An 11801-nucleotide genomic window follows, 5' to 3' on the forward strand; every position below is an offset into this window, starting at 1 on the left:
CGCCGCCGCCGCCGCCACCACCGTGGTTGTCGCCGCAGATCTTGTTTGCTCCATCGACCCCTCCCCCTTTCTCGATTGCTCGCTACCCTTACTCGGTAAGCCTAGTCGCTCTTCTCACATGTGCCATCGGTGGTTAGTTTCCTCGGCCATATGTGTTGCCTTGTGTGTTAAACGGATCAATAAAGATTATTTTGGTTTCCTCCTCTTTGATTTTTTTTATCTTGTTTGGTGGATTGGCTTCATATGGTGGTGGTTGGTCATTGTCGTGCTACCATAGCCAATGCTTTCCGGTGATTTATCCTTTTGCATCTTCATGTTGTAGGACATGTGGTTCACGGTATTCTCGATTTTTTTGCCTTTCCCTTTATCGCGAGTCTTTGATCTCCACCATTCTATATTCCATCCCCTTTTCTTTGTAGCTCCCTACTTGCCTATGTTATTTGGTGAGCCTCACTGGTTCTTTTTGCCACGCTATCAATGATTAGGTTTTCTGGTAACCTTCGGTCCCTATCGTAGTCCTTTCTCTCCTTTGTTGTGTTAATTATTGTTTTTGGTTGCAAGCTTATTAAGCTTATTTCAATTCCATGAGATCCATGTAACGTGTACTGGTGTGCCGATGTTCCTAGTGGATATGAACCATTTCCCTTTTGCTTTATTTTGTCTTTGGCTCCGTGTTGAGTTTTTTAAATCATGGAATCATAGTTTTCACCCCTCTCATGCCTCATTTTGTAAGTTTGGTTGCCCTTTTTTATTTATCTTTAAAGGATGTAGTTGTTTTGTTGTGAGTGCATCATCTACATAGTTGTAGAACGTCCTTGCCTACAAAATCTATCAAGTGTTAGGTGGCCATTTAGATATGGTCACAATTTTCCTTCATAGAGTGTGCTAAGATGTATACTCCATTGGTGTTGTTTCAAAAGGCTTTTGCTCTACTGTGAAATGTGTAGTTTGTTTTATGTGCCTCCATGGTAGATTAATTTTCTCTATTAGGGCCACTATTCATGTGGTAGTTTTTACCATGTTTCTTTGATCCTATGTGCTAATTATTTACTTGTATAGTTGTTGGCCTCAGTGGTCCTATGTGTAGGAGTGGTTAGTGTTGTGGTGTTTTGTTCCTTGTGCTATGGTGGCACAAATGTTCAATTAGGTAGTTCATCCCTTATGCTCTATCTGGAGGCTTTTACTTCTATGCAATTTAATTTGGTAGCTCTTTGCTTTCTTTACTTTATCCAAGGTTGTATTGTGTTTTTATACTAACTTTTTGTTGATCACATAAAGTTACAATTTTGGATTACAGGAATCTCACCATGGAAAGCACTTGCATGGACCTTGCCACCACAATGTCCATGTTATTCGCTATGGCTAGACCCCAAGGTTGGGCCGACCTCCCAATTGAGTTACTCCAATCAATTATTATGCTCCTGAGTTGTACCCGTGACCTTGTTGCCTTCATAGCCACCTGCCCCAGTTGGCGTGCAGCCTTCATGTCAGCTAAACCCACCTTATCGAAGCTTTTTCCACCTCTCATTGTCCAAAGTTGTGCTCATTTAAGTAGCAATGGCCAAGTTCATCACACGTGGCAATTGATGGACCCAGAAAATCCAACCATCAGATTTCATCGCCAAATTCCCTCAACCATTATGAACATGGAGTTTGTAGGGTGTTCTTATGGTAATGCCATCTTTGCTTCTATTGACACAAGTCACATAACTATTGTCGATGTGTTCACTAGCACATGTGTTTCACCTCCACTTTGTCCAGCCTCGTTTGCCATGGCTAGACAATATGGTAATTATAAAGATATGTACTTTAGCCTCACTGCTACAATGTCATCACCCAAGGCATGCCTCGTTGTCAGCACCATTCATGGCTTATTTGTTTGGCGAGTAGGAAGTGATGCTTGGCAAAAGTGCCTCTACAAGTCATGTCACCAAGTACTACCCATTGACCAGATTGTGACATACAAAGGCCAAATCATAGCCAAAGGTGGTCTTGGTGACATGCTCTTTGTGGTGCAAATAGATGTACCTCGGCTTGGCATTAGTCTAAAAAAACTACCTGTAGCATTAGAGAAAGTTGGGCTTGGAGTTTATGAGCCTATGAAGACATGGCTTGTAGTATGCAAAGAGAAGCTTGTCTTGGTTGCCAGGTTGCCTTTTCGAGAACCTGGCTTTAGCTTCTTCTACCTTGATTCATCAACTGATCCAGCACAATGGATGCCGACACCAGACCTAGACCATGCAGTCTTTGTTAGTTCTGAGTATCGATTGGATGTGATAATAAGTGCCTGTCCAAGTAGATTGGGATATGGAAGAGGACATGTATATAACATCTTCCCAAATAGATGGGGAGGGAAAAGGGGTTATCTATACTTGCCCCCAGGTCGAGATGTTGTACCTTTTCCATTCACTAGCGGAAGGTTGTTGCCCAGTTGGGTGTTGCCTAATGTTGTCATGAGCGATGAAACTGGGCCAAATCCAAAGCAGTGTAATGGGAAAAGAGAAGAAGCTAGAAAAGAAGGTGTTAGAAGAAGCAATCGAGTTCGCAAACCGATCATTCGTATTAATCTTTGAATATATGTAATGACTTGAGCTTGGCCCATGTAGTGGCTGAAGGTATGTAATAAAGAGTGAAAGGAAAAGGGAAAGGATCATGGTTGAACCTGTAACCTCTAGAACCGTAACTCTACTCTAGACTCTACTAGTGATTTTGCTAAATTCTACCCTAAAGGATTTTTGACCTCCCTCAAACATTGTTATATCTAGACTTGTGGAGGCACGTGCTCCCCATATATTTTATATCTTAATGGATTTGGGAATTTTATCATTGAAGTTCAATGGCATCGATGTGGCTCTGTTTTCTAGCTAGAATTTCATAGTGATAATTGATGGAGTTGTGCAATGGTTAATAGACCTATATAAAAACAATAACCATGAGCTACCATAACATGAAAACTCCCTATTGACTGGGTTGCTTGACATGCCTCTGAGCTGAGTGTTTAGATCCTAAGACAACTTACTAGATGGAAAAAATTGGGCCAATTATTATTGCCTCGTGTAGCATTAGACGAGTTTGGGCAACCATTCTTGGCCTGTAATGAGTTATCGTTCCTTGACTCGGCCAAACTATGACCATGGTTGTTAAGACCAAGATGACTATTTGCATATAAACTTGATTGGTTAAGTATTAGTATATGTTTCAAACATAATCTTTTATTAGTAACAACACTCAATTAGTTGTGATAAAATACAAGAAAATACTGAGTGCCTGGATGTGTAGTACAGAGGAAATTAGAAGAATGAAGTTATGCATCATTATTTTTCAATTTGATGGCATACACATGTCTTCAATGTGGAGTACACACATTGGGCAAGGGACTCTAATGTCCCATTTGGCACATTTTTTCTTCATGAGCTGTTTCAAGTTGTTTTGTACCAAATGAGTATTTTCAAACAGTTTAACATGCTCTCGCAATAAATTAGTATGAGATGAAGCTGAAAATAGTTACTTCTCCTAGTTTCAACTTGTTCTGGTAGGCCACTGCATGGGTAGAGGTCCTATTGGAAAGAGCATGTTTTAAGAAGCTTTACATATTCCATCCGTCCCAAAGTGATAAGTAAATGACAAGGTTCCCTCTATGAAAAGCAACTGGCACTACTGACATTCTCACAGTGAGCATGAAGCTTCAGAATGGAGGATGTAACACTCTAAAATTTGCTCCTTTCAAAATAGATGAAAATTTATTCAGTTTTGTATTTCTGTGCTCATGAAAATATAAGGAAAATAATATTTTTTTATTAAATTAAAATTTATCATAAGACTTAGCAATATTGTTGTGCATGCATGCTGGCGCATAAGATTTTATGTAATGTTTGCTTGTTGCTCCTTTATGTGTTGAGTGAGCAAAGTTTTTAAAAATGCCTTGACCGGTATGTCTTTATCTTTATCTATTACCAAATTCCTTGTTTCTCAGCTCAAGTTTTTATTAGGAGCTTCCTAAAATATTTTCTTTATTATCCAAATCACTTTTTTTAGTTTCTCTTTCATCAAGCAGTCTCTACAAACTTTTTAGGAATTTTCCAGCTTCCGTTCTCACTTTTCTATAAGCATAATCTAATTTTTAGATGCTCCAAATAATCATATCATGGGCTCCAAATACTTTATTTGAGTTCCTCATGTTTCATAATATCTCTAAGAATTTTCCCTGAGTTTTCAGAGCTTTTGGAGTACTTTTCGCGATTTAAACAATAATTCTAGACTTATCTGCATTTATGTGTATACACGAAATTAATTAATCATAACCGTCAATCACCTTAAACCAAGTATTTTTTTTTGCTATTCCATGAATGGATGGAAGAAGGCACCTGAAATCCTCTCTTAAATTGATACTTGTCCAATATATATATATATATATATATATATATATATATATATATATATATATATATATATATATATATATTTGTTATTTGGGCCATGCTTGGACGTGACGATGACTTAATCCTCAAAGCATATAATCAGGCCGATGCTTCTATCACCCAAAAATCCTAGTAATAAATCTTTCATCTCTCTATATGTTACACACGGCAAGGACACACCAGGCCCATTAGGTGTCATCTTTAAATAACGAGCTATTCTGCCCTAGGTGCTCTGTTGATCATATGTGCCGCCGCCGCCGCTGCAACCCCGGCAAGCTGCTTGTCGTCCATGATGAAGGCCATAGGCCGACTTGCACTTAACCTCCTAGGCTTTGGTGTAAACGAGATCATCTTCTAGCTACAGCGGCAAATCGTCGAATTTTCTGGTTTGCTCTCCAACGACGCAATTCATCAGCGCCATCCTCGTTTTCCCTCGGCTTTATTGCATCCCAATAATCATTGGTGAGAATTCCAGACTTGACGATGCTCGTTTTCTACCCATCTGCTACTGCTATTTATATGCTCATGACCATGTTTCAAGCTACGGCATGCGACGAGCAAGTCCAAGCCGCCGCCGGTGCACTCTCCCGATCGAAGCCGGACTCATCGAACCCCGAGATGGACACTGACAAGTTAGTTGTGGACGCCTGGAGCTCTCCCTATCCATGATAAACACTTTGGTGAGATCTCCATCATCTGCTCTTGATCCTTAGAGTCAGTGAATTATGCTTAGCAACAGCCATTGCCGGTTCCAAATGCAATTGGTAGCTTGATGACATCATACTGACATCATGATGACGCAGATGAATTTTGTTGCCGTTTTTCTTTAGAAAAACAAATCTAGAAATACAAAGAAAATACACTAGTTTGTTTAGGCCATATCTTCTCCGCTTGAACTCCGTTTTATTCCATTCAAATTGCGTTAGGTTCATAATCATGAGCTCTACATGTTAGTAAAATTGTTTACTCAGTTTGAAACTTTTTTATTTCGTGACCCTATTTAATTAATTATTTTTATATATAAAATCTTAGAAAATTCATATCTTCTCCGTTTTAGCTCGGATTTTCGTGATCTTTATGTTTGTGTGAGCGTAGCGCTGCGTAGAATATTTTCGTAAACTTTTATCTTTGATTTCTCACTGTTGGTGTAATGTTCTAATTATAGCTTGTTTGCTTTGTGTATGATTGTCTACATTCGATTGCGTGTTGTTGATTGATGTTTGGGAATAGACGGTGAGCCGTACGTTGTTGATCAAGATCGAGCCTTTGAAGACCAGCAGGCTCAGGAGAGCTTTGATCAAGGCAAGTATAACTTGGGATCATCCTTGTTATCTATACACAATTAACACAATATACCATATGCATGTGTCCACCTTGATGACCTTAGCAAAATCATAGATGATTGCTATCCTGAATTCCTTGTTACCTATTTGGATATGCATTTGGGTAGTTCTTGCTAGTGCTTGATTATTATAATCCATGATCTTGTAACATGAATATTTGAATATACAATAAACAATAAAATAAGCTTTCTAGCAACTTGAATATAAAGGGTGGAAAGAACTCTGGCTTTTGTTGGATTGATCTTGACTCTCCATAAGGACTTATCCCTTGGCAAAAGCTGGGACAACTCGTACAACCATGAGGGCTATATGGCTCTGGCTTTAGCTCAGTATGAAGAACTTTTCTAGCTTGTTAGAGGTTACCCGAAAGGGCGGAGGGGCTGAACCGTTTTGGGTATAGTGCAAGCCCCTGTCCTTATGTGTATAGGCTGCGCGTCATTGTGCCATTTGGAAGGGGGGTATCTATATCTGCGCGCAAAGGAAACCTTGCGGCCCTAACATGTTAGACGAACTTTTGAAAGGCTTCATAGTGATCCCTGCCGACCTCCCTAGGAAGGGGGTTAAGAGACTAGCTACCTCGGGCGAAAGGGTAAATCATGACTCATGGGTAAAGATGTACAACCTCTGCAGAGTGTTAAATCTGGTATACTAGCCGTGCCCACGGATACGGGCGGCCCGGAAAACTGACGGAATAGATGGACACTGATGAACATGATTAATGATGATAAATGATAGTTTATTATGTTGTTTATATGTGTTATTCATAATTCCTGTATACAATTGATCATGTGGCTATGGGATTAATTATGCTACCTTGACATTTGCTATCCAATGATTAAACATGCTATCAACTATTAAAAGCTAAATGCAATCAAACCAGTGTCAGCTATTTGAGCCTCATGAACCCCTGGTTATACTTGTTGAGTTCGATATGGACTCACTCTTGCTATTTCTCCTACACTTCAGGAGATGTTAGGCTTGTGATCAACCAGTCAGTTGGATCGAGTGAAGTTAATACCCGAAGGTTGGAGTTGTCTACCCGTTGTTTGTTATCAAAGGTTATATCTTTTATACTAAGTACGTTTTATATTTATGCATTGTCTTTTGATATTACCCCTTAATTGTAGCTATATGTGAGATTTGTTTTCTAAAACTCACATATGGTGCATATCTGGTTTTGTCCTTAAAATCGGGTATTACAGAGGACAAGGCCTCTATGTGTTTCCCTCTTTATAAGTTGATAAATCGTGTCCACACAACGTGTGGACAAGAAGTGTCCAAACTCCAAAGCTCATGATGGAGGAACTTTTTTTGACACAAGTCACTTTTTTATTGGTGCTGAAAATTTGTGTACTTGCTAGCCTAGAGAGTACGTCACATCTTACACCTATATGCATCATTTTTCTTGGGTGGGGGTATTGAACTGTAGAATTGTAGTTTATTTTTTGGGACACGTCACATCTTACACTTATATGCATCATTTTTCTTGGGTGGGAGGTGTTGAATTGTAGAAATATAGTTTATTTTTGGGACAGAGGGGGTACATTTTCATGTAAAAATAAATTGACTCTTATGAAATTTCAACACAACTCTTGTATTTTTTGCATTCTAAAGGGTCACTCATTCTCTTCCTTCTTCCAAATGTGCATGGTACATAAGTTGTAATAGTGCAAAGTCTCGTTGACGAGGGCCTCGTCACCTTGATGCCATGGCGGAGGCCTATGGCGTCGCGCCCGGTGTCGAGCACTACGGGCGTGCAATCAACATGCTCGGCCACACAGGAAGGCTGGATGAGATAGAGGCGCTCGTCGCAGGGATGCTCATGCCGCCCGACGCGGTCATCTGGGGCTCCCTCCTCGTGGCCTGCCGCGCGTGCGGCAACATCGAGAGAGCCGAGCGGGTGATGTGTCACATGGTGGTGGTGGTGGTGGTGGACCACGGTAGGAGTGAGGCTGGTGACCACACATGTGCTCTTGTCGAACATGTGTGTGTCCAAGGGACAGCATGGCAAGGCGGTACATGTGAGGAAGCAGATGAGGAGGAACATGATCGTTAAGGATCCTAGCCGCAGCTCCATCGAGCTCGATGGCGTCGTGCATGAGTTCTAAGAGGTTCCAGCCAACACCATTGCATGATGTGATGAAATTGCTGAGTACGAATAAATTAAGACAAAGTGCAGGCCTATTGCAATGAAAAACGCCATAAGGCTTATACTGAAGTTAAGTATTTGAATAGAACTTTTTTTAATCTTTTTTCTACATTATCTAAGTTGGTATATATGTTGACAAAGGATTGGTTACTCTCATGGTTACCGAGGCACTAGGCCTATGCCTAAAATATCGAGTGTAGAAGAATTTTAAAAAGTAAAAGGCACGATTAAGTGTGCTAGCCATTCCTAATCTCTATAATATCATTTAAACTACTCACATTCTTATTTTCCTTGCATACAGAAGTATATTATATTTGTGATGATGAGTTAATACCTAAATTTCCATCCTAAAAATGTCATCGATTTTTAGCCATCAGATCACCATCCAATGCTCCACATCTATCTCTTTTTCAAACAAAACAAGAAACCCTAATCTTCTTCCCCCACCCGACCACTTCCCAATCTCATACTACCATAGTCATCGCCGCTGCCGCCACCGCCGCCGTTGTCGCGCGAATCTTGTTTGCTCCATCGAACCCTCCCCCTTTCTCGGTTGCTCGCTACCCTTACTCGGTAAGCCCTGTCGCTCTTCTCATATGTGTCATCGGTGGTTAATTTCCTCGGCCATATGCGTTGCCTTGTGTGTTAAATGGATCAATAAAGATTATTTTGGTTTCCTCCTCTTCGATTTTTATATTGTTTTGTGGATTGGCATTCATATGGTGGTGGTTGGTCGGTGCCGTGCTACCATAGCCAATGCTTTCCGGTGATTTATCCTTTTGCATCTTCATGTTGTAGGACATGTGGTTCATAGTATTCTTGATTTTTTGCCTTTCCCTTTATCGCGAGTCTTTGATCTCCACCATTCTATATTCCATTCCCTTTTCTTTGTAGCTCCTTACTTTCCTATGTTGTTTGGTGAGCCTCACTGGTTCTTTGTACCACACTATCAATAATTAGGTTTTCTAGTCACCTTCGGTCCGTATCGTAGTCCCTTCTTCTCTCCTCTGTTGTGTTAATTATTGTTTTTGGTTGCAAGCTGATTTCAATTCCATGAGATCCATGTAATGTGTACTGGTGTGCCAATGTTCCTAGTGGATATGAACCATTTCCCTTTTGCTTTATTTTGTCTTTGGCCTGATGTTGGGTTTGTTAAATCACGGAATCATAGTTTTCACCCCTCTCATGCCTCATTTTGTAATTTTGGTTGCCCTTTTTTATTTATCTTTAAAGGATGTAGTTTTTTCGTTGTGAGTGCATCCTCTGCATAGTTGTAGAGCGTCTTTGCCTACAAAATCTGTCAAGTGTTAGGTGGCCATTTAGATATGGTCATAGTTTTCCTTCATAGAGTTTGCTAAGATGCATACTCCATTGGTGTTGTTTCAAAAGGCTTTTGCTCTACTGTGATATGTGCAGTTTGTTTTATGTGCCTCCATGGTAGAATAGTTTTCTCTGTTAGGGCCACTGCTCTTGTGTTAGTTTTTACCATGCTTCTTTGATCCTATGTGCTAATTGTTTACTTGTATAGTTGTTGGCCTCAGTGGTCCTATGTGTAAGAGTGATTAGTGTTGTGGTGTTTTGTTCCTTGTGTTATGGTCACACAATTGTTTAATTAGGTTGTTAATCCCTTATGCTCTATATGGAGGCTTTTACTTCTATGCAATTTGATTTCATAGCTCTTTGCTTTCTTTACTTTATCCAAGGTCGTATTGTGTTTTTTATACTAATTTTTTATTGATCACATAAGGTTACAATTTTGGATTACAGGAATCTCACCATGGAAAGCACTTGCATGAACCTTTCCACCACAATGTCCATGTTATTCGCTATGGCTAGACCCCAAGGTTGGGCCGACCTCCCAATTGAGTTACTCCAATCAATTGTTGTGCTCCTAAGTTGCACCCGTGACCTTCTTGCCTTCATAGCCACCTGCCCCAGTTGGCGTGCAGCCTTCATGTCAGCTAAACCCACCTTATCGAAGCTTTTTCCACCTCTCATTGTCCAAAGTTGTGCTCATTTAAGTAGCAATGGCCAAGTTCATCACACGTGGCAATTGATGGACCCAGAAAATCCAACCATCAGATTTCATCGCCAAATTCCCTCAACCATTATGAACATGGAGTTTGTAGGGTGTTCTTATGGTAATGCCATCTTTGCTTCTATTGACACAAGTCACATAACTATTGTCGATGTGTTCACTAGCACATGTGTTTCACCTCCACTTTGTCCAGCCTCGTTTGCCATGGCTAGACAATATGGTAATTATAAAGATATGTACTTTAGCCTCACTGCTACAATGTCATCACCCAAGGCATGCCTCGTTGTCAGCACCATCCATGGCTTATTTGTTTGGCGAGTAGGAAGTGATGCTTGGCAAAAGTGCCTCTACAAGTCATATCACCAAGTACTACCCATTGACCAGATTGTGACATACAAAGGCCAAATCATAGCCAAAGGTGGTGTTGGTGACATGCTCTTTGTGGTGCAATTGGATGTACCTCGGCTTGGGATCAGTCTCAAAAGACTACCTGTAGCATTGGAGAAAATTGGGCTTGGAGTTTATGAGCATATCAAGACATGGCTTATAGTCTGCAAAGAGAAGCTTGTCTTGGTTGTCAGATTGCCTTTTCAAGAACATGGCTTTAGCTTCTTCTACCTTGATTCATCAACTGATCTAGCACGATGGATGCCGACACCAGAACTAGACCATGCAGTCTTTGTTAGCTCTGAGTATCGATTGGATGTGATAATAAGTGCTTGTCGATATGGAAGAGGACATCTATATAACATCTTCCCAAATATATGGGGAGGGAAATGGGGTTATCTACACTTGCCCCCTGGTCATGATGTTGTACCTTTTCCATTCACTAGTGGAAGGTTGTTGCCCAGTTGGGTGTTGCCTAGTGTTGTCATGAGCGATGGAACTGGGCCAAATCCAAAGCAGTGTAATGGGAAAAGAGAAGAAGCTAGAAAAGCAGGTGTTAGAAGAAGCAATCGAGTTCGCAAACCGATCATTCGTCTTAATCTATGAATACATGTAATGACTTGAGCTTGGCCCATGTAGTGGCTAAAGGTATGTAATAAAGTGTGCAAGGAAAAGGGAGAGGATCATAGTTGAACTTGTAACCTCTAGAACCATAACTCTACTCTAGACTCTACTAGTGATTTTGCCAAATTCTGCGCTAAAGGATTTTTGACCTTCCTCAAACATTGTTATATCTAGACTTGTGGAGGAACGTGCTCCCCATATATTTTATATCTTAATGGATTTGGGAATTGTATCATTGAAGTTCAATGGCATCAATGTGGCTCTGTTTTCTAGCTGGAATTTCCTAGTGATAATTGATGGGGTTGTGCAATGGTTAATAGACCTATACAAAACAATAACCATGAGCTACCATAACATGAAAACTCGCTATTGACTAGGTTGCTTGACATGCCTCTAAGCTGAGTGTTTAGATCCTAGATGGAAAAAATTGGGCTAATTATTATTGTCTAGTGTAGCATTAGACGAGCTTGGGCAACCATTCTAGGCCTGTAACGAGTTACCATTCCTTGACTTAGCCAAACTATGACCATGGTTGTTGAGACCAAGATGACCATTTACATATAAACTTGATTGATTAAGTATTAGTATGTTTCAAACATACTCTTTTATTAGTAACAACACTCAATTACTTGTGAATAAAATACAAGAAAATAATGAGTGCTTGGATGTGTAGTACAGAGGCAATTAAAAGAATGTAGTTATGCATCATTATTTTTCAATATGATGGCATACACATGTCTTTAGTGTGGAGTAGACACATTGGGTAAGGAACTCTAATGTCCCATTTGGCACATTTTTTTCTTCACGAGCTGTTTCAAGTTGTTTTGTAGCAAATGAGTATT

This window comes from Sorghum bicolor, chromosome 10 (genome assembly GCF_000003195.3).
Source record: "Sorghum bicolor cultivar BTx623 chromosome 10, Sorghum_bicolor_NCBIv3, whole genome shotgun sequence".
Lineage (NCBI taxonomy): Eukaryota > Viridiplantae > Streptophyta > Magnoliopsida > Poales > Poaceae > Sorghum > Sorghum bicolor.